Genomic DNA, 19,023 nt, shown 5'->3' with positions numbered 1-19,023 from the left:
AAAGTAAAATTAAACACAAAAGGAGGTGATCTACAATCTTCATTACGATGCCTTTCTCCCAACATTGGTAATAGCATTAGTGGTGATGATGGTGATGATGATAGAAGTTATTATGGTCCCCCCTGTGTAGTAGACTTTTGTCCCATCCAGCATTCATCACCCTATGTCCATTAACAGCTCTGGATTTTTTTCTTTGAGTAACACTGCCCTAATATTCTTGGGCATCTCTTTCTTGTTCTTTTTTTTTTTTTTTTGCGGTACGCGGGCCTCTCACTGTTGTGGCCTCTCCCGTTGCAGAGCACAAGCTCTGGATGCGCAGACTCAGCGGCCACGGCTCACGGGCCCAGCCACTCCGCGGCATGTGGGATCTTCCCAGACCGGGGCACGAACCCGTGTTCCCTACATACAGCGGACTCTCAACCACTGCGCCACCAGGGAAGCCCCCCTTTCTTGTTCTTACTCCACTTCCTAGTCCCTGATAGAACAAGTTGCATGGCCAAAGACCAGGTCACAGAACCAATTTTTGGTCCTGTGATTTTGTAGGGATGAGTATGGATATATGTTGGTCAAATTACAGAGAATCTAGGGGGTTTGCGAGAATGACCAGGAAAAGGGTGACTCTCTCTCCAATGAATCCAAGATGCCTGGAGCTGTGGAAGTATCTGGACACCATGAGGAGGAAGCTTGCATGAGCATAGAACCAGAAGAGGGGAAGTAGAGCCAAGAGACAGAGGAAGAGAAAACAAGTTTGAGCAACACCAAATTTGAACTTAAACCCTGAACCAAGTCTTTGCTAAAGCCATTCCTACCCCTGGGCCTCTCGGTTCGTTCTCCCTTGCTCACTCCTCTGCAGCTCCTGATTTGCTTTAAAGAGGCCAAAGAAATTCTCACTCAGACCCCTGCATTTTCTGTTACCTCTGCCTGGAATGACTCCCATCCTCACCCCCAAGCTGTTCTCATTACTCCCTCCTTCACTGTCGTCAGGTCTCTGCTCAAATATCAACTCTCCAGATAAGCCCCACATGACACTCTTCCAAAGAAGCACTTTCTGTCACCTCCATAACCCCACCCTGCTTTCACCTGCCTAAGTTTCCTCACATCTGCCATTATATAATACAGCAGGTTTTTATGTGTAGCTTCTCTGTCTCTTCCACAGGGGTATGAGCTTCCATGGGCAATAGGTGTGCCTGCTTTCTCATTGCCACATCCAGTGTCAAGGGGCTGGAGGCGGGAGATGTAACAGGGAGGCTTGAGACAAGGGGTAGCTCAGTGTGCTCCAGAGAAATTGGTTTTGCAGGTACCACGGATGGAGCAGAAGGTGTGGCCAAGAGCCTTGGACACAATGAGGTTGACAGGATCTGAAATGGTATAAAAGAGGTGTCTGATAGAGTAAGTTAATATTGAGAGCCTTCTTAGAAACATGTTTGTCATATTGGAAGCACCAGCAAATGTTATTCGTCTATTATTTACAATTATTACAGATGAAACATTTGAAACAGGGGCTTGATGGTTATAAATACATTACAAATAGCACAGTAGATATATGGAGATTTCTTGTATTCATTAATTATGTAGTCATTAATTATAATTAAGGATGTTCATTAATTCATTGGTTTCGATTGACCATCCACCTTGCGCAAGACAGTGCCTGGGACTAGTGATCACAGTAGTGAACAATTAGATATGGCTTCTGTCCTCATGAGAAGAAAGAGACAAACACGTGATTCTGAATTAAATCATGATTTTGATGGAGAAATACAGGGCTGACTGGGAACATAAAGGAAGGGTATGACCTAGCCTTGGTAGGAGATTATCAAGAAGGTCAGAGAAGTAACACTTTAGTCAAGAGGAAGAAGAGAGAAAGAGAGCTTTGTGGGCAGAGGTGACAGCATAGGTGTGGTAGTTAATTGCATGTGTTAGCTTGGCTAGGTCATGGTACTCGGTTTTGGGTCAAACACCAGTATAGATGTTGTTGTGAAGGTATTTTTTAGATGACACTAACATTTAAATCAGTGGACTTTGAGTAAAATAGATTATCTTTCATAATGTAAATAAGCCTCATTTAATGCTTTAAAGGCTTGAGAGAAAAGACTGAGGTCTCCTTGAGGAAGGATTTCGGCCTCCAAAAGGCCTTTGGACTGGAGGCTGTAATATCAACTCTTGCCTAGGTCTGGAGCCTGCTGTCATGCCCTGCAGATTATAGACTTACTATATATATATAGATATATCTACATCTCTCCTATTGGTCTGTCCTCTGGGGAGAACTCTGGCTAATACAACTGGGCAAAGGCCCCAGGACCACCAGAGAGCACAGCTTGTTCTAGGCTCTGAGAAAAGGGTACTGTGGTAGAGTGAAGTGTGAGTGGTTGAGCCTGGAGAGGACAGCAGGAGCCAGATATTCAGGACCTTAAGGCAGTGGCATGGATGTTCATTTTATTTTGAGTGCAATGGAAATCCATTGAATCCTGTGAAGTAGGCTGGGTTGTAAACATTTAGCTTTGAAATCAGAAAACCTATGTAATAATGTGGGTGAAAGATCTTGTGATCCTGAACTAGGGTAGGGCTGAGAGAGAGAGAGAGAGAGAGAGAGAGAGAGAGAGAGATCAGTGGATGTGGCCTTAGCTGCTCTTATTGTGTTTGCCCTGTAGGTGCAACTGTCTTGGATCACTGCAAAATACCCACAGTAGTTGCTAGTGAATAACTTAATTCTGGGGTAAAGATTTCCTCTTCTTAACCTGCATCTATAGCCATGGAAAAAGTTTTGTACATGATTCCAGCTTCTTCCAGGCCAGAGAGATAAGTTCATTTTAAATTCATGTTCCCAATTTTTTGTTTGTTTGTTTTAGACATTGAAAAGTTTAATATTTTAACTCAAAAATGTTCACACATCTTACAAATACCAAGAAACTCTTACCCTGGATGAGACCTGAAATCTCTATAAAAGTGATGTTAATATACTCCTTTCTTTCTCTTTTCCCATTGACTTGATCTGCTAAAATATGGATTGCAATTTCAGTAAAAAGCTTGAGATTTATGCTTAAATAGATATAATTACCAGTGAAATTAGAGAACAGCCAACTTTAAATTTTCTAGGTATGTGAATCTAATGCTAAGAAATTCACCAATGTTTAAATGGAGTCCTCAAATCTGCCCTGCAGCCCATTACATTCCTCTGGTACTCGTTTTCTCCAGTTACTCACAATATTTCATATCTTTTTCTTTCCCTTAGAATCTGCCACCTCATCTTCTCAGTACCCCTCCTGAAGCTGAAAACTTCCTCTCATACCTTTTGTGAAAACAGAAGCAATCAGAAGGAAAGTCCTCCCAAGGATCATCTAAACCCTCCTTGACTTTCTCCACTCCCACTTTTCCTTCTTCCTCTGATTTCAATGAAGAAAATGTCCCATCTTTCAAAAATTAATCTATCAAATGCTTAGGTTCCCATCAAGTTTTCTGTTGTCTCCTCCAAGGTTTTAATCTCTTTGGTTATCCCCTTGTGTCATTTTTTTCTTTTTTTTATAAATATATATTTTTAATATATTTATTTATTTTTGGCTGCATAGGGTCTTCATTGCTGCACGCGGGCTTTCTCTAGATGCAGCGAGTGGGGGCTACTCTTCATTGCGGTGCCCGGGCTTCTCATTGTGGTGGCTTCTCTTGTTGCTGAGCACGGGCTCTAGGCACGAGAGCTTCAGTAGTTGTGGCTCGTGGGCTCTAGAACACAGGCTCAGTAGTTGTAGCGCAGGGGCTTAAAGTTGCTCCACGGCATGTGGGATCTTCCCGGACCAGGGCTCGAACCTGTGTCCCCTGCATTGGCAGTTGGATTCTTAACCACTGTACCACCAGGGAAGTCCCTTTCCCCTTACTTCTTGTATTTTTAAATTCTCTGTCTCTGCTGGATTATCTGTCAGCAGAAAAGGACACTCAGTGATTCCCATTAAGGATGGAAGAGGAGGAGGAGGCAGCCCTCCTCTTTCAATGATTTCTCCAGCTTTCAGCTCTTCTCTCTTCTTTCCTTCCTCAAATACTCCTCATAACTATGACACGACTCTCTACACCCGGCATAATAACTAAAGGCATTCATCCTCTATTTTCAGATACACAGCAAGACAACAAGAAATTAAGACCACCTTGCAGTACTTTATTATAATTTATTTTTGACTGAGATAACATTGTTTATAACACTATGTTATCATGTGTACATTATTTCTACTTCTGTATATGCTACAATGTGCTCACCACTGAAAATTTAGTTTTCATCTGTCACCACAGTTGATCTCCTTTACCCATTCACCCTCTTGCCCTGCTCCTCCCCCTATGGTAAACACTATGCTGTAGCTGTGTGTTTGTTTTTGTTTGTTTTGTTCTTTTACTTTGTGTGTTTGTTTATTAGTTTTTTAATATTCCACATAAGTGCAAAATCATACATCAACCCTTAGTTCTTTTTTTTTTTTTAAAGAAGTTGTTGGGGGTAGGAGTTTATTAATGAATTTATTTATTTTTGCTGTGTTGGGTCTTCATTTCTGTGCGAGGGCTCTCTCTAGTTGTGGCAAGTGGGGACCACTCTTCATCATGGTGTGTGGGCCTCTCACTATTGCAGCCTCTCTTGTTCTGGAGCACAGGCTCCAGACGCGCAGGCTCAGTAGTTGTGGCTCACGGGCCTAGTTGCTCCGCAGCATGTGGGATCCTCCCAGACCAGGGCTCGAACCCGTGTCCGCTGCATTAGCAGGCAGATTCTCAACCACTGCGCCACCAGGGAAGCCCAACCCTTAGTTCTTGACAGCGACCCCAGTGTCTCCAACAGCAGCCAATAGACAGCTCCTTCCTGGGAAGAGCCCAGGCAGCACTACACGGTTGAGAGGTTCGGAGAAAAATTGAGCTGATTCAGCTATAGATACATTTTTTTTACAGATTATTTTCCATTATAGGTTATTACAAGATGTTGAATATTATTCCCTGTGTTACACAGTACATCCTTATTGCTTCTCTATTTTATGTAGAGTAGTTTGTATCTGTTAATCCCAAACTCCTAATTTATTCCTATCCCTCCCTTTCCCCTTCAGTAACCATAAATTTGTTTCTATGTCTGTCAGTCTGTTTCTGTTTTGTATATAGACTCATTTGTATTCTTTTTTAGATTCCACATGCAGCAACTAACACATTTACAACGTAGTAAATCAACTATATTGGATTCAGAATGAGCTGAATCTGGCAGTCAAATCCACCAGTGAGCACTGCCTTGAAGGGCTGGGGCAGCACTAGAAATGCAAGGATTTACCTTCCCAGAACACGCCCTGAAGTGATGTGGCTTTGGAGGAGTCTGGCAGCCAAGAAGCGCAAGCTTAGCCAGCATTCCTGATAACTATGGGATTAGGGTGCCTGCCAACTTTTCATCAACTTCTGTCTCCATAATAAAGACAGAAACTGCTTCACTGGTTATTAGAGAAAAGTCCAAATTGGTTAATTTGGTATAGGTTGAAGAAACAGATTAAAAAATAGTGAACATCACCCCATATCTTCACTGAATTTTTAAGTTCTTACTTAAAATGATTTAAGTAATATTTTGCTTTTCAATGACAGTTTAATGTTAATTTTTGTGATTGCAAATGCATTTTGGAAATCCCCTTGATCACAGCTATGACTAATTTATTTTTAATTGCATACTACATTGCTTAACTTCCTCTAAATTTTGGCAGTTTTCTACCATTCAGTGCAGCAATCTTTTCATGAGAAAAAAAAATATTTACTCCAAAGTGAAAACAGGTTTCTCTATGGGTGTTCTAATATATTTGTCACTTTCCAGTTCCAGAATATTTCGGCATTGAGAGTGTCTATTTGACCATTATAGAAGTTTTTGAAAGAGTTATTGTGTTTTAATGTTATTTTTCAATATCTTCAATGTAAATTTGGTTTAGAATTTTGCTTTCTGCAAATACTAATACAAGGAGACAGCATCAAGTTCAAATGGACCTACATATTTAGATTGTGAATGTATTTATGCAGGTTACTACCTTATAAATGGAAATATAATGAGGCTAGGATCTGAAGCGACAAATGGGACTCTGAATGAGTATGTAGGTTAGATATTAATATTTCCATTTTTAAAATAAGGAGATTCAGACTCAGAGAGATTAAGTGATATGTCCAAGGTCACACAGTTAACCTGCTGTCTGGGCCCAACAATTATGCTTGTTCTACTACCCCACATTGATTTGTTATTTTTTGACATTTCTGAAAGAATTCAATCCACTGAGAGGGGTATGAGGGAAAAAAATTGGAAATGGAACATTATGAAAGATTTCTGTGGCTTGGAGACAATGAACAAACCATGCATTAGTCACTCATTTTCCTACCCCCTCCCACCCATCTTGGAAAATTTGGTCAGAGAAAAAATTTATTTTTTGTTTGTTCCAGTAATTCTGCAGATTGTCCTAGGAAAAAAGGACAAATAGAAAAGAAATAGAACATTTGATTCCTGATCTGAGGCAATATACAATATACATAGGAAGAAACACATAAAATAAGGAAAGAATGATGTTTATAAAGCCATGGATTAGTAAGTGCAAATTAACATGCAAATAGACACTACAGTGCTGGGCATAGAAATGGAAGTGGAAGCAAACTTTTCTCATAATCAGACAGACTACTTATGAAAGGCTACCTGAAGGAGGTTACTTTTAACAAATTTCAAAAAGATAGAGGACTTCCCTGGTGGCGCAGTGGTTAAGAATCCACCTGCCAATTCAGAGGACACAGGTACAAGCCCTGGTCTGGGAAGATCCCACAGACTGAGGGACAACTAAGCCCATGTGCCACAACTACTGAGCCCGCGCCTAGAGCCCGTGCTCTGTGACAAAGAGTAGCCGCAACTAGAGAAAGCCCGCGCAAGGCAGCAAAGGCCCACCGCAGCCAAAAGTAAATAAATTTATTTTTTAAAAAAAGACAGAAAATAAGAATGTGTGGGGAGAAAAGGAGAGGGGGTAGGTTAAATGTTCAAGGACAGTGATGTGCTTAGCTTGTGGGGGACAGCTTAGAGAGGGAAAGAGTGGAAACATTTGGAACTGGTAAAAATCATTGAATTCTAGAGTTCAATGTCTAAATTTGATCATGAAGTCGTCAAAAATAGTTAATGAATGAAAAGACTCCTTAGGAGTTTCGCCTTTTGGGGGCCTGAAATGTAAAATGTCCCAAACACTTGACCTTCTATCTTTTAAGTCACAAGTTTCACAAACCTGGGACTTGAGTCATCCTTAACTTCCTCTCTTCCTCACCCTCCCTCTCCCAATACAATTTATTCCAAGTTCTGGCAACTTTACTTCCTAGACATCACTTAAATTCATTTGCTTCTCTCCATCTCTATCACCACCATCCTAACACAAGCTCCCATTGTCTTTCTTCTGAATTATTTTATTAAAATAGCCTAATGTGTCTACTGTCAGCCAGTCAGGTCCCTCTGCAATCCAGTATCTCATCACATTAAAACTGATAACGTAGCCAGCTGCTCACAACTTCCACAAATTGCCCTGTGAAGCCCTTTATCAACCGTCCTCCATCTATCTCTCCAGCCTCAACTTGTTCTCTTTGTACCAGACTCACTGACCTTCCATCTCTATTTGTACTCATCTTGATTTCTCTCAGACACATGACCTGTGTTTTCAATGTTCTCTCCTTTTTGACCAAGTTCATATGAACTCATTCTTTGGCTTTGTTCTTAAATAGCACATCCCATGGCATCCTCCCCTGACTTCCCTGACTAGGTCAAATTCCTGTTTTAAGCTCTCATGGCATCATTTACGTCTCCTTTGAAGCACTTAACACCATTGCTACAAATTATCCCCTTTAATTATCAAAATTCCGTGAAAGTGGTTTAATTATTTTTACATTCTATTGACGAGGACACTGAAGAAAGAGGTTAAATAGATTCTTCAAGCTTATAAGAATAAAAAGTGATAGAAAAAGGAGACAGACCTAAGCAACCTGACTTCCAAGCCTGTGTTCTGGATGTAATAGCTGCCTTTATATACTTGTCAAATGGATGGATGGACAGATACCTGAATAGGCAAATGAGCTGATGTAAGCAGTCGTTTTTTGAGTACTTGAAAGAAGAAAGAGTAGGAAAAACGGCTACCCATAGAGTTGCAGTGGCAATCAGGTGTTTTGCTCATGGGTGAGATTGGTAATGGAAGATCTGAGGAGTGCATCTTCAAGGCAGTGAGAAAATGAGACAGGTAATGGCTGATTTGTCAAGGTCAGAATTGAAAGAGAAGTTGACAGCCATTCTAAGAGCATGACCTATGGAATTGGGAGAGTAACGCTGAGAGCCTTTTGTAAATGCTGTGGGACCCCTCAATTTTAAATATTTTGTCCATTATATTCTCCAGATGAGTTCCACAAAGTTTTCTCACCTCATCCCCTTCCATGAATAGAAATACCTATCCTTATTTGTAAATCCCTCTGAAACATACTATTTTTTACACCTTATTATTGGACTGATGCATAGTATAGTATGGCTGTCTTGAATAGACCTCATTTGTGCTATATTATGACAGCTAGCTTTTTACTGATCATTGAAATTTCAGCAATTTCCTTTTATTACTGATTTCTACTTGAAACAAAACTTGGGGCACTAGTTATGCAGAATACAGATTTAGAAGTCAATTGCTGTAATGTTAAACTTGCCCCCGCCCACCAATTATTAGCAGTTTTATGATGCTTTTGACGGTAACAACTATTTTCCTGGGAATTTCTTTTAGTCAACACATTTTCAAAGCATTATTTGTTTTTTGGGAGATTTCACTAAGACAAACCATCAGCATGTTTAAATAATAATATAAATTATATAGAATATTAAAAATAGAGCCTTTCTAAGAAACAGTCTTGACAAAGCTAAACTTTTCAGCACCACTTAAAAAGATTCTATGAAGTATGTTCTTAGAGCTTTATTTATAAGTACACACATATTTTCTAAGAAACAAGAATAACCACTTAGAGACACATGAAATGAGTTTACTTGAGCACTGGGTACAGTTTCAGAAATCCCTCTCTCTGCATCATGCATAATCAGACAATATGGGTTGGTTTTGGGTTTTTTTCTGTTTTTCCTTTATGCATAGCTATGATTTTGATGATTTCTCCAATGAACCTTAGTATTTTAGGCTTTACTCTGTGGAAATTCTTGGAGGGGAAAATGGTATTGAAAAAAATCTTACGGCAGATTTGTTTGTTGGGTTTTTGTTTTTCTTGTTTGGTGTCGGTAGGGAGAGATAGAAAAGAAGAGAATGAGTCTGCACTATTGCACATATAAATGAACAGCGAAAAGTGTGAAGTCTGAAGCCATATTGCCACTTTTCAGCTGTGCAACCTTGAAAAAGTTACTTGATTCCACTGTTTCCTTTTCACCATATGTAGAGTGGGATGAGAGTAATAGCAAGTGCATGGAGTTTTCACAAGGGTTGAATGGATTATAAAGTAGTTGGAAGAGTTCCTGGCATATAACAAGGACACAATCAATGTTAGTTCTTATCATTATTAAATGTTAATTTCAACAAATTAGTCACTTGTTCAAAGTCTTTCATGGTGTCCCATAATCTTCAAATCAAACTAAACTTCTTTTCTGTCTTTCAGAGGAGGCCATAATCAATTCTTACCCTCCCAGTCTAATCCCTTATCCTCTTCGAATATAAGTCAACTGCCCTAATAACTTTGTCTCTTCACTGACTTAAAACACCTTATACTCATTACTTTTAGTGAACCTCTTTTAAAAATTCCTTCATGCATTAATTAATAACCTCCCATTGAGTTAATTTTTTCTTATGAATGAACACAGGATTGTGCCCATTCCATTTTTATTATATTAATGATATGGTGCACATACTTATATTAGCATTTAAATCCCAACTTGGTGGTTTTATAATTTGAAAAATAGTAATAATAATTTGAAGCATATCTGGAAGTTTAAACTGTGGAGAATTATTGTGAATAATTTGATGAGGAAGATGAGTAGCAATTTATCTCCCAGATATTAAAACGCCCTCTAAAGTTATAGTGGTCCAAGAAGTATAGCACTGCACAAGAACTGAATCTGGATCAGTGAAAGAAAACAGACATAGAGATGCTCATCAAAATCCACACCAATGGCAAACTGCAAAGCAGGAAAGACACTGGATACAAGAATGACACATAAAAGGTAAATATTCTTAATACGTAAAAAGCCCTAAAATGACAATAAGAAAAATCAAACACTGACTAGAAATTCTAAAACATAACATTTGAATACATCAACTTGACATATTTTTCCTAGCAAAGCTGTTTGCATATATTGATGGTAGAAATAAATTTAAATTGGCAAAAAGGAAAAACAAACTATGAAAAGAAATGTAACACTATTTGTAAAGAATGTTAAAAGATTCTTAACTTTTGATGTACTAATCCCATTTCTAGGAACCTAACCTAATTAAAAATTAAAGAGATGCCAATTAAGTATATCTAAGTATGTACAACATATCATTAAAATAGTAAAAAAAAAAAAAAAGTCACAGCACTTGGTCCATCAATAGAGGGAGATTAATTAGGTAGTCTAGTGATTTGATTTTTAAACAACAGCTAATGACAGGGGAAAATGCAAAATATCATTGCACAATAAAAGCCAGGAAACTTATAAAATATGAAAGCTCAAATGCCAGCTTCAAACCCTATGTTGCCCTCTCGAGAGACCAAACAAAAGGACCAAAGAATGTAAAGGTGTAGGACATTTTAATCAGCAGTGAAATGAAGGAACAGCATCAGACACAAATGTCAAGGAATTTGTCTAGTATATTACAGATGGAGACAGATTGAAAGACAGACTCATACTATTCTGTCCAAGAAAATAATGCAGAATGGCAGGAAGTATTAAAAACTTCTGGCATAACATCAGAGTCATCCTTATTCAGAGGCAAGGTTTATAGTCAAAAGTTTCCTGCATGGTTAATGAGGATCTCTACTTGGGGTTCTTTTATTTGGATGAAACATAATCAGATGCAGCATCTTATGGCCCTTTTGAGATATTTGAGGAAAGAATGCCTGGGGGTGCATTTCTTGTCTCTTTACTCATCTCTTAATAGAAGACTAGCCTGGATGTAGTATGTGAAAATGGACAAGTTATTCATTCTCTGTAAGTCTCCATTTACTCATCTGTAAAGTGGGAAGAATAATAGTGCCTACCTCACTGAGTTGTGAAAACAAAATAAGGTAATGCTAAGTAAACTCAAACACAGGAATATCTCACTAGGTCTTGAAGATTATTACAAACATAACTAAAAATCTGGAAGGGTGAATTTTGAAGGTGTGGTGGTCCATTAGAGAGATAGCGTCTTAGGTAGGGCACTTCAGGAAACAGACTCTGATATGGAAATTTGCCTACATTAGGGATTATCCTGTATGGAAATGAGACCAGTAGGACTGGGTAGAAGAAGCAGTGGAAATTCAATGCAGCTGTGACAAAGGTTTCAGCCTATGCCATGCGAAGATTTGTTACTGGGATTATCCTTCAGAAATCACAGACCAGACACTGGTTAGTGGCTGTCCTTGGAGAGGGGCCTACCTATGGGAGAAGTAGCTACTTTGGGGCAGGGCAATTCCTAGGGGAGGCCTCTGCAGTGAGCCGGCAACAAGCAATGCATCCACCAGCTGGGACACAAGTACCTTCAATCCTAACAGGAGTCCTGGCTGGTCCCCAAAGCGGCCATTACAGAAGATGCTTGGAACCTTTAGCCACTACAGACCAAGAATCCAAGGAAGATACTCATGACCATGCCAAAAAGGAGATCTACAGGCTGGAGGGATGCTTTTTTCTAGCCTGATTTTTCATCCCCAACACGATAGTCTTTTAAATATATTTCAAAGAGGCTTACTCAAACTCAAAATGCAAAAACTACAGAAAGGAGTAGAGGCCTAGTTTCCTGCTTTCCTATAACAGAAATACAGAAAACTGAAAATCAGATGCCCAGAGCTGGACCCTAATACAAAAGTGACAACAGCTTCATAGGAAGAAAAGGAACACACATACCTGACCCACACACACATACAAACACACACAGAGGCAAGTCCAAACTTTGGAACTGACTTCTGGCCTCCAGACTCTGTTTTTACAGGTGCATTTTCACAACACCTGGGTAAAGAAAACAATGGGATGTAGCAGGTTAAAACAGAGAAAAGAGGGCTTGTTCTTTGCTTGTTATTCAAAAGCTAATGTCTTTAGGAAACCAGAGAGGACTCTCAGAAGAGAGATTTCTTCCTTCTCCTTAAAATAAGAAAGATTCCCTTGGGCTGGGCAGGAGCCTGGGCAGGGGGAGAGGTGCTGTAATGTTCACAGTGTGATGAGAATGCTGCCACTGGCGGGTTCTGGGAAGGGGGGTTTGCCCACCCTGCAGTCAGAGGAGAACTTCACGTAAGGTTGGGAACTCAAAGAAAAGGAGACCTTGCTGTGCTCCTTAGCTAGAGCTTGGAGAAGCTGAAAACCCCCAGAGCTGGGTAGGTGTCCACACAGCTAGGTTTTAAACCCTCACATTAATGAGTCCCCTGGTGCAAAGTAGCCAGAAGGAAAGGAATGAATTCCTGCCTCCAGATATGACCAAAGGAAACATGCAAATCAGTAAAAAGTCAACCACTCCAATAGGAAAGCAAACAAAGACTCCAAGTATTTTTTATTACTGTTTTATTTGCTCAAAATAATGTGTGATTCATTCATACTGATACTATAATTTATCCATGTCTTGTTAATAGACACATGGGTTGTATCCAGCTATTTTGGTATTACAAACAGTGTGGTTGAGGACTTTCTTATGCATGTCTCCCGGTGCATATGTGCAAGAAATTCTGAAGGGTATATATTCGGGAGTTCAATCACAGGGTTGAAAAGTTTGCAAATCCTCAACTTGACCACATAATGCCAACTTGTTTCCAAAATGCTTGTAGCAATATATATTCCCACCTACAGTGTGTGTGGAAAGGTTTACTTTCCCCTCAACACTTGGTATTGTCAGACTTTTAAAAATACGCCAATCTGTTGGGACTAAAAATGCATCTCACTGACGATTTCATTTGCATTTCATAGTTTTAATGATGCTGAGTCTTTCTTATGTTTATTGAAATTCTCATATTTTGTGAAATGACTGTTTGTACCTTTGTTTCAAGAGTGAGTTTTTAACTTCCAAATGTATAGGAAATGTATGCCTTCTTTTAGTTTATATACATATAGTTTATATATAGTTTATATGTATATTATCTATCTATCTATCCATTATGAACAGAGAATGTGGTCTAAATGATACCAGTTCTCTGAAATTTGTTAAGTCTTGCTCTATGGCCTATGGCTTTATGACATTGATTAAATTCATAACAGTTCATGTGAGCTTGAAAAGAATAAATACTTTCTATTGTTCTGTATTGGATCAAACTTATTTATTGTATCCTCCATACATCTAAGCTTATCTATTGCTTGTTTTATCTACTTGAGCTATCCAATACTAATAATAGTATATTTAAATATCCAATTTTGTTGTTGTACCATCTGTACCATCTGTTTCTTCTTGTAATTGTGGAAAAGTTTGCTCTAATGAATTTTGAACCTATGATGTCCAGTGTATATAAGTTTAGAATTATTGTATTTTTCTGGTGATTTGATCCTTTAATCATTATCTAGCCACACAAGCTTTATCTGATTAAAATTTGTTTAATATATCATTTTGTACCCTTTCTCTTACAGCTATTCTTATACCTATGATTAAAGATGCACACATTGTAAACAGTATCATGTTGCATGAGAAACGTTGAAGAAGGTCAACAAAGCTAAATGGTAATTCTGTTGAAAGTTTGATAAAATTTTTCCACCTCTGGCAAGAGTGGTATTTATCTGTTACATTTTTTGTAATTACTGATATAAATGGATTTATTTTTATCATCTTAGTTTCTGTTCTGTTCCTTGTTTGCTGTGCTCCTTTTTGTTCTTCTCCTTTCTTTTCTTCTCTTGCATTTATTAATTTTTCTTTTTCTGGCTTTTTTCTGTTAGCAGTTTGGAAGTTATATACTCCAAACTCTTCTCATCTTTAAATGGTTACATTTTTTAACTTTCATATTTTACTTAACAAAGACTAAATAAATCAATGTATTTACTCTTTTTAAAAGCAGTTCAAAGGCATTAGTGTTCAAACTCTAATCAGTCACACACATATATGTACACGTGTGCATGCACACAAAAATCCCCATCTTGTTTTTTCTAATCTCTTCAATGTAAATGTTATTATAACATGCTTACAATTTCCTTTGCTCACCAACTTTTTAAGAAAATCATGCCTTTTTTTTGGAATCATTTTTCTTCTTCCTGAAATGTCTCCATTTCTTTAATAATTTACTTTTATTTGTCTGAAAATGTCTTCTGTGGCCCTTGCTCTTGAAATATTTTTTGTAGGCTTATATAGTCCTAGGTAAATGATTATTATTCCTCAATATTTTACATATATTGTTTCTTCACACTCTTTTGTCAAATTTCTGTATTTCCGTCTTTGGTGTTTAGTAGTTTCACTGTGATTTTTTTTTTTTTTAACCTTCTTGGATATATTGAACTTTCCAAATCTAAAGATTCATGTTTTTTGCCTTTTGTCAGTTTTTAGAAAATTTGTACTCATTATCCTTTTTTTTGGAATTTTATTTTATTTATGTTTTTATACAGTAGGTTCTTATTACTTATCCATTTTATACATATTAGTGTATATATGTCAATTCCTATCTCCCAATTCATACCACCACCACCACCCCTCCCCCACCACTTTCCCCAATTGGTGTCCATAGGTTTGTTCTCAACATCTGTGTCTCTATTTCTGCCCTGCAAATGAGTTCATCTGTACCATTTTTCTAGGTTCCACGTATATGCATTAATATACAATATTTGTTTTTCTCTTTCTGACTTACTTCACTCTGTATGACAGTCTCTAGGTCCATCCACATCTCTACAAATGACCCAATTTCGTTCCTTTTTATGGCTGCATAATATTCCATTGTATATATGTACCACATCTTCTTTATCCATTCGTCTGTCGATGAGCATTTAGGTTGCTTCCATAACCTGGCTATTGTAAATAGTGCTGCAATGAACATTGTGGTGCATGACTCTTTCTGAATTATGGTTTTCTCTGGGTATATGTCCAGTAGTGGGATTGCTGGGTCATATGGTAATTCAATTTTCAGTTTTTTAAGGAACTTCCATACTGTTCTCCATAGTGGCTGTATCAATTTACACTCCCACCAACAGTACAAGAGGGTTCCCTTTCCTCCACAACTTCTCCAGCATTTGTTGTTTGTATATTTTCTGATGATGCACATTCTAACCGGTGTGAGGTGATACTTCATTGTAGTTTTGATTTGCATTTCTCTAGTAATTAGTGATGTTGAGCAGCTTTTCATATGCCTATTGGCCATCTGTTATGTCTTTTTTGGAGAAATGTCTATTTAGGTCTTCTGTCCATTTTTGATTAGGTTTTTTTTTTTTTAATATTGAGCTGCATGAGCTGTTTATAGACTTTGGAGATTAATCCTTTTTCTGTTGATTCATTTGCAAATATATTCTCCCATCTGAGGGTTGTCTTTTCATCTTGTTTATAGTCTCCTTTGTTGTGCAAAAGCTTTTAAGTTTCATTAGGTCCCATTTGTTTACTTTTGTTTTTATTTCCATTACTTTAGGAGGTGGGTCAAAAAAGATCTTGCTGTGATTTATGTCAAAGAGTGTTCTTCCTATGTTTTCCTCTAAGAGTTTTATAGTGCCCAGTCTTATATTTAGGTCTTTAACCCGTTTTGGGTTTATTTTTGTGTATGGTGTTAGGGAGTGTTCTAATTTCATTCTTTTACATTGTAGCTGTCCAGTTTTCCCAGCACCACTTATTGAAGAGACTGTCTTTTCTCCACTGTATATCCTTGCCTCCTTTGTCATAGATTAGTTGACCATAGGTGCATGGGTTTATCTCTGGGCCTTCTATCCTGTTCCATTGATCTATATTTCTGTTTTTGTGCCAGTACAATATTTTCTTGATTACTGTAGCTTTGTAGTATAGTCTGAAGTCAGGGAGTCTGATTCCTGCAGCTCCTTTTTTTCCCCTAAAAACTGCTTTGGCTATTCGGGGTCTTTTGTGTCTCCATAAAAATTGTAAGATTTTTTGTTCTAGTTCTGTAAAAAATGCCATTGGTAATTTGACAGAGATTGCATTGAATCTGTAGATTGCTTTGGGTAGGATAGTCATTTTCACAATATTGATTCTTCCAATCCAAGAACATGGTCTATCTCCCAATCTGTTTGCATCATCTTTAATTACTTTCATCAGTGTCTTATAGTTTTCTCCATACAGGTCTTTTGTCTCCTTAGGTAGGTTTATTCCTAGGTATTTCATTCTTTTTGTTGCAGTGGTAAATGGGAGTGCTTCCTTAATTTCTCTTTCAGATTTTGCATCATTAGTGTATAGGAATGCAAGAGATTTCTGTGCATTAATTTTGTATCCTGCCACTTTACCAAATTAATTGATTATCTCTAGTAGTTTTCTGGTGGCATCTTTAGGATTCTCTATGTATAGTATCATGTCATCTGCAAACAATGACAGTTTTACTTCTTCTTTTCCAATTTGGATTCCTTTTATTTCCTTTTCTTCTCTGATTGCTGTGGCTAGGACTTCCAAAGCTATGTTGAATAATAGTGGTGAGAGTGGACATCCTTGTCTTGTTCCTGATCTTAGACGAAATGCTTTCAGTTTTTCACCATTGAGAATGATGTTTGCTGTGGGTTTGTTGTATATGGCCTTTATTATGTTGAGGTAGGTTCCCTCTATGCCCACTTTCTGGAGAGTTTTTATCATAAATGGGTGTTGAATTTTGTCAAAAGCTTTTTCTGCATTTATTGAGATGATCATATGGTTTTTCTTCTTCAATTTGTTAATATGGTGTATCACATTGATTGATTTGCATATATTGAAGAATCCTTGCATCCCTGGGATAAATCCCACTTGATCATGGTGTGTGATCCTTTTACTGTGTTGTTGGATTCTGTTTGCTAGTATTTTGTTGAGGATTTTTGCATCTATATTCATCAGTGATATTGGTCTCTAATTTTCTTTTTTTGTAGTATCTTTGTCTGGTTTTGGTATTAGGGTGATGGTGGTCTCATAGCATGACATTGGGACTGTTCTTTCCTCCACAATTTTTTGGAAGAATTTGAGAAGGATGGGTGTTAGCTCTTCTCTAAATGTTTGATAGAATTCGCCTGTGAAGCCATCTGGTCCTGGACTTGTGTTTGTTGGAAGATTTTTAATTACAGTTTCAATTTCATTACTTGTGATTGGTCTGTTCATATTTTTTATTTCTTCCTGGTTCAGTCTTGGAAGGTTATAACTTTCTAAGAATTTGTCCATTTCTTCCAGGTTGTCCATTTTTTTGGCATAGAGTTGCTTGTAGTAGTCTCTTAGGATGCTTTGTATTTCTGCTGTATCTGTTGTAACTTCTCCTTTTTCATTTCTAATTTTACTGATTTGAATCCTCTCTCTCTTTTTCTTGATGAATCTGGCTAATGGTTTATCAATTTTGTTTATCTTCTCAAAGATCCAGCTTTTAGTTTTATTGATCTTTGCTATTGTTTTGTTTCTATTTCATTTATTTCTGCTCTGATCTTTATGATTTCTTTCCTTCTGCTAACTTTGGGTTTTGTTTGTTCTTCTTTCTCTAGTTCCTTTAGTGTAAGGTTAGATTGTTTATTTGAGATTTTTCTTGTTTCTTGAGTAGACTTGTATTGCTATAAACTTCCCTCTTAGAACTGCTTTTGCTGCATCCCATAGGTTTTGGATCCTCATGTTTGCATTGTCATTTGTCTCTAGGTAATTTTTAATTTCCTCTTTGATTTCTTCAGTAATCTCTTGTTTATTTAATAACGTATTGTTTAGCCTCCATGTGTTTGTGTTTTTTATGTTTTTCTCCCTGTAATTGATTTCTAATCTCATAGTGTTGTGGTCAGAAAAGATGCTTGATATGATTTCAATTTTCTTAAATTTACTGAGGCTTGATTTGCGACCCAAGATGTGATCTATCCTGGAGAATGTTCCATACACACTTGAGAAGAAAGTGTCATCTGCTGTTTTTGGATGGACTGTCCTATAAATATCAATTAAATCTATATGTTGTGTCATTTAAAGCTTGTGTTTCCTTATTACTTTTCTGTTTGGATGATCTGTCCATTGGTGTAAGTAGGTGTTAAAGTCTCCCACTATTATTGTGTTACTGTCAATTTCCTCTTCTATAGCTGTTAGCAGTTGCCTTATGTATTGAGGTGCTCCTATGTTGGGTGCATAAATATTTACAATTGTTATACCTTCTTCTTGGTTGATCCCTTGGTCATTATATAGTGTCCTTCTTTGTCTCTTGTAATAGTCTTTATTTTAAAGTTTATTTTGTCTGATATGAGAATTGCTACTCCAGCTTTCTTTTGATTTCCATTTGCATAGAATATCTTTTTCCATCCCTCACTTTGTCTGTGTGTGTCCCTAAGTCTGAAGTGGGTCTCTTGTAGACAGCATATATACTGGTGCTGTTTTTGTATCCATTCAGCCAGTATACGTCTCTTGGTGGGAGCATTTAATCCATTCTACGTTTAAGGTAGTTATCGATATGTATGTTCCTATTACCATTTTCTTAATTGTTTTGGGTTGTTCTTGTTCTTTTCCTTCTCTTGCATTTCCTGCCTAGAGAATTTCCTTTAGCATTTGTTGTAGAGCTGGTTTGCTGGTGCTGAATTCTCTTAGCTTTTGATTGTCTGCAAAGCTCTTGATTTCTCCATCGAATCTGAATGAGATCCTTGCCAGGTAGAGTAATCTTGGTTGTAGGTTCTTCACTTTCATCACTTTAAATATGTCCTGCCACTCCCTTCTGGCTTGTAGAGTTTCTGCTGAGAAATCAGCTGTTAACCTTATGGGAGTTCCCTTGTTTGTTATTTGTCATTTTTCCCTTGCTGCTTTTAAT

The sequence above is a fragment of the Lagenorhynchus albirostris genome, chromosome 4 (genome assembly GCF_949774975.1).
Source record: "Lagenorhynchus albirostris chromosome 4, mLagAlb1.1, whole genome shotgun sequence".
Lineage (NCBI taxonomy): Eukaryota > Metazoa > Chordata > Mammalia > Artiodactyla > Delphinidae > Lagenorhynchus > Lagenorhynchus albirostris.
This window is presented reverse-complemented; position numbering follows the sequence as displayed.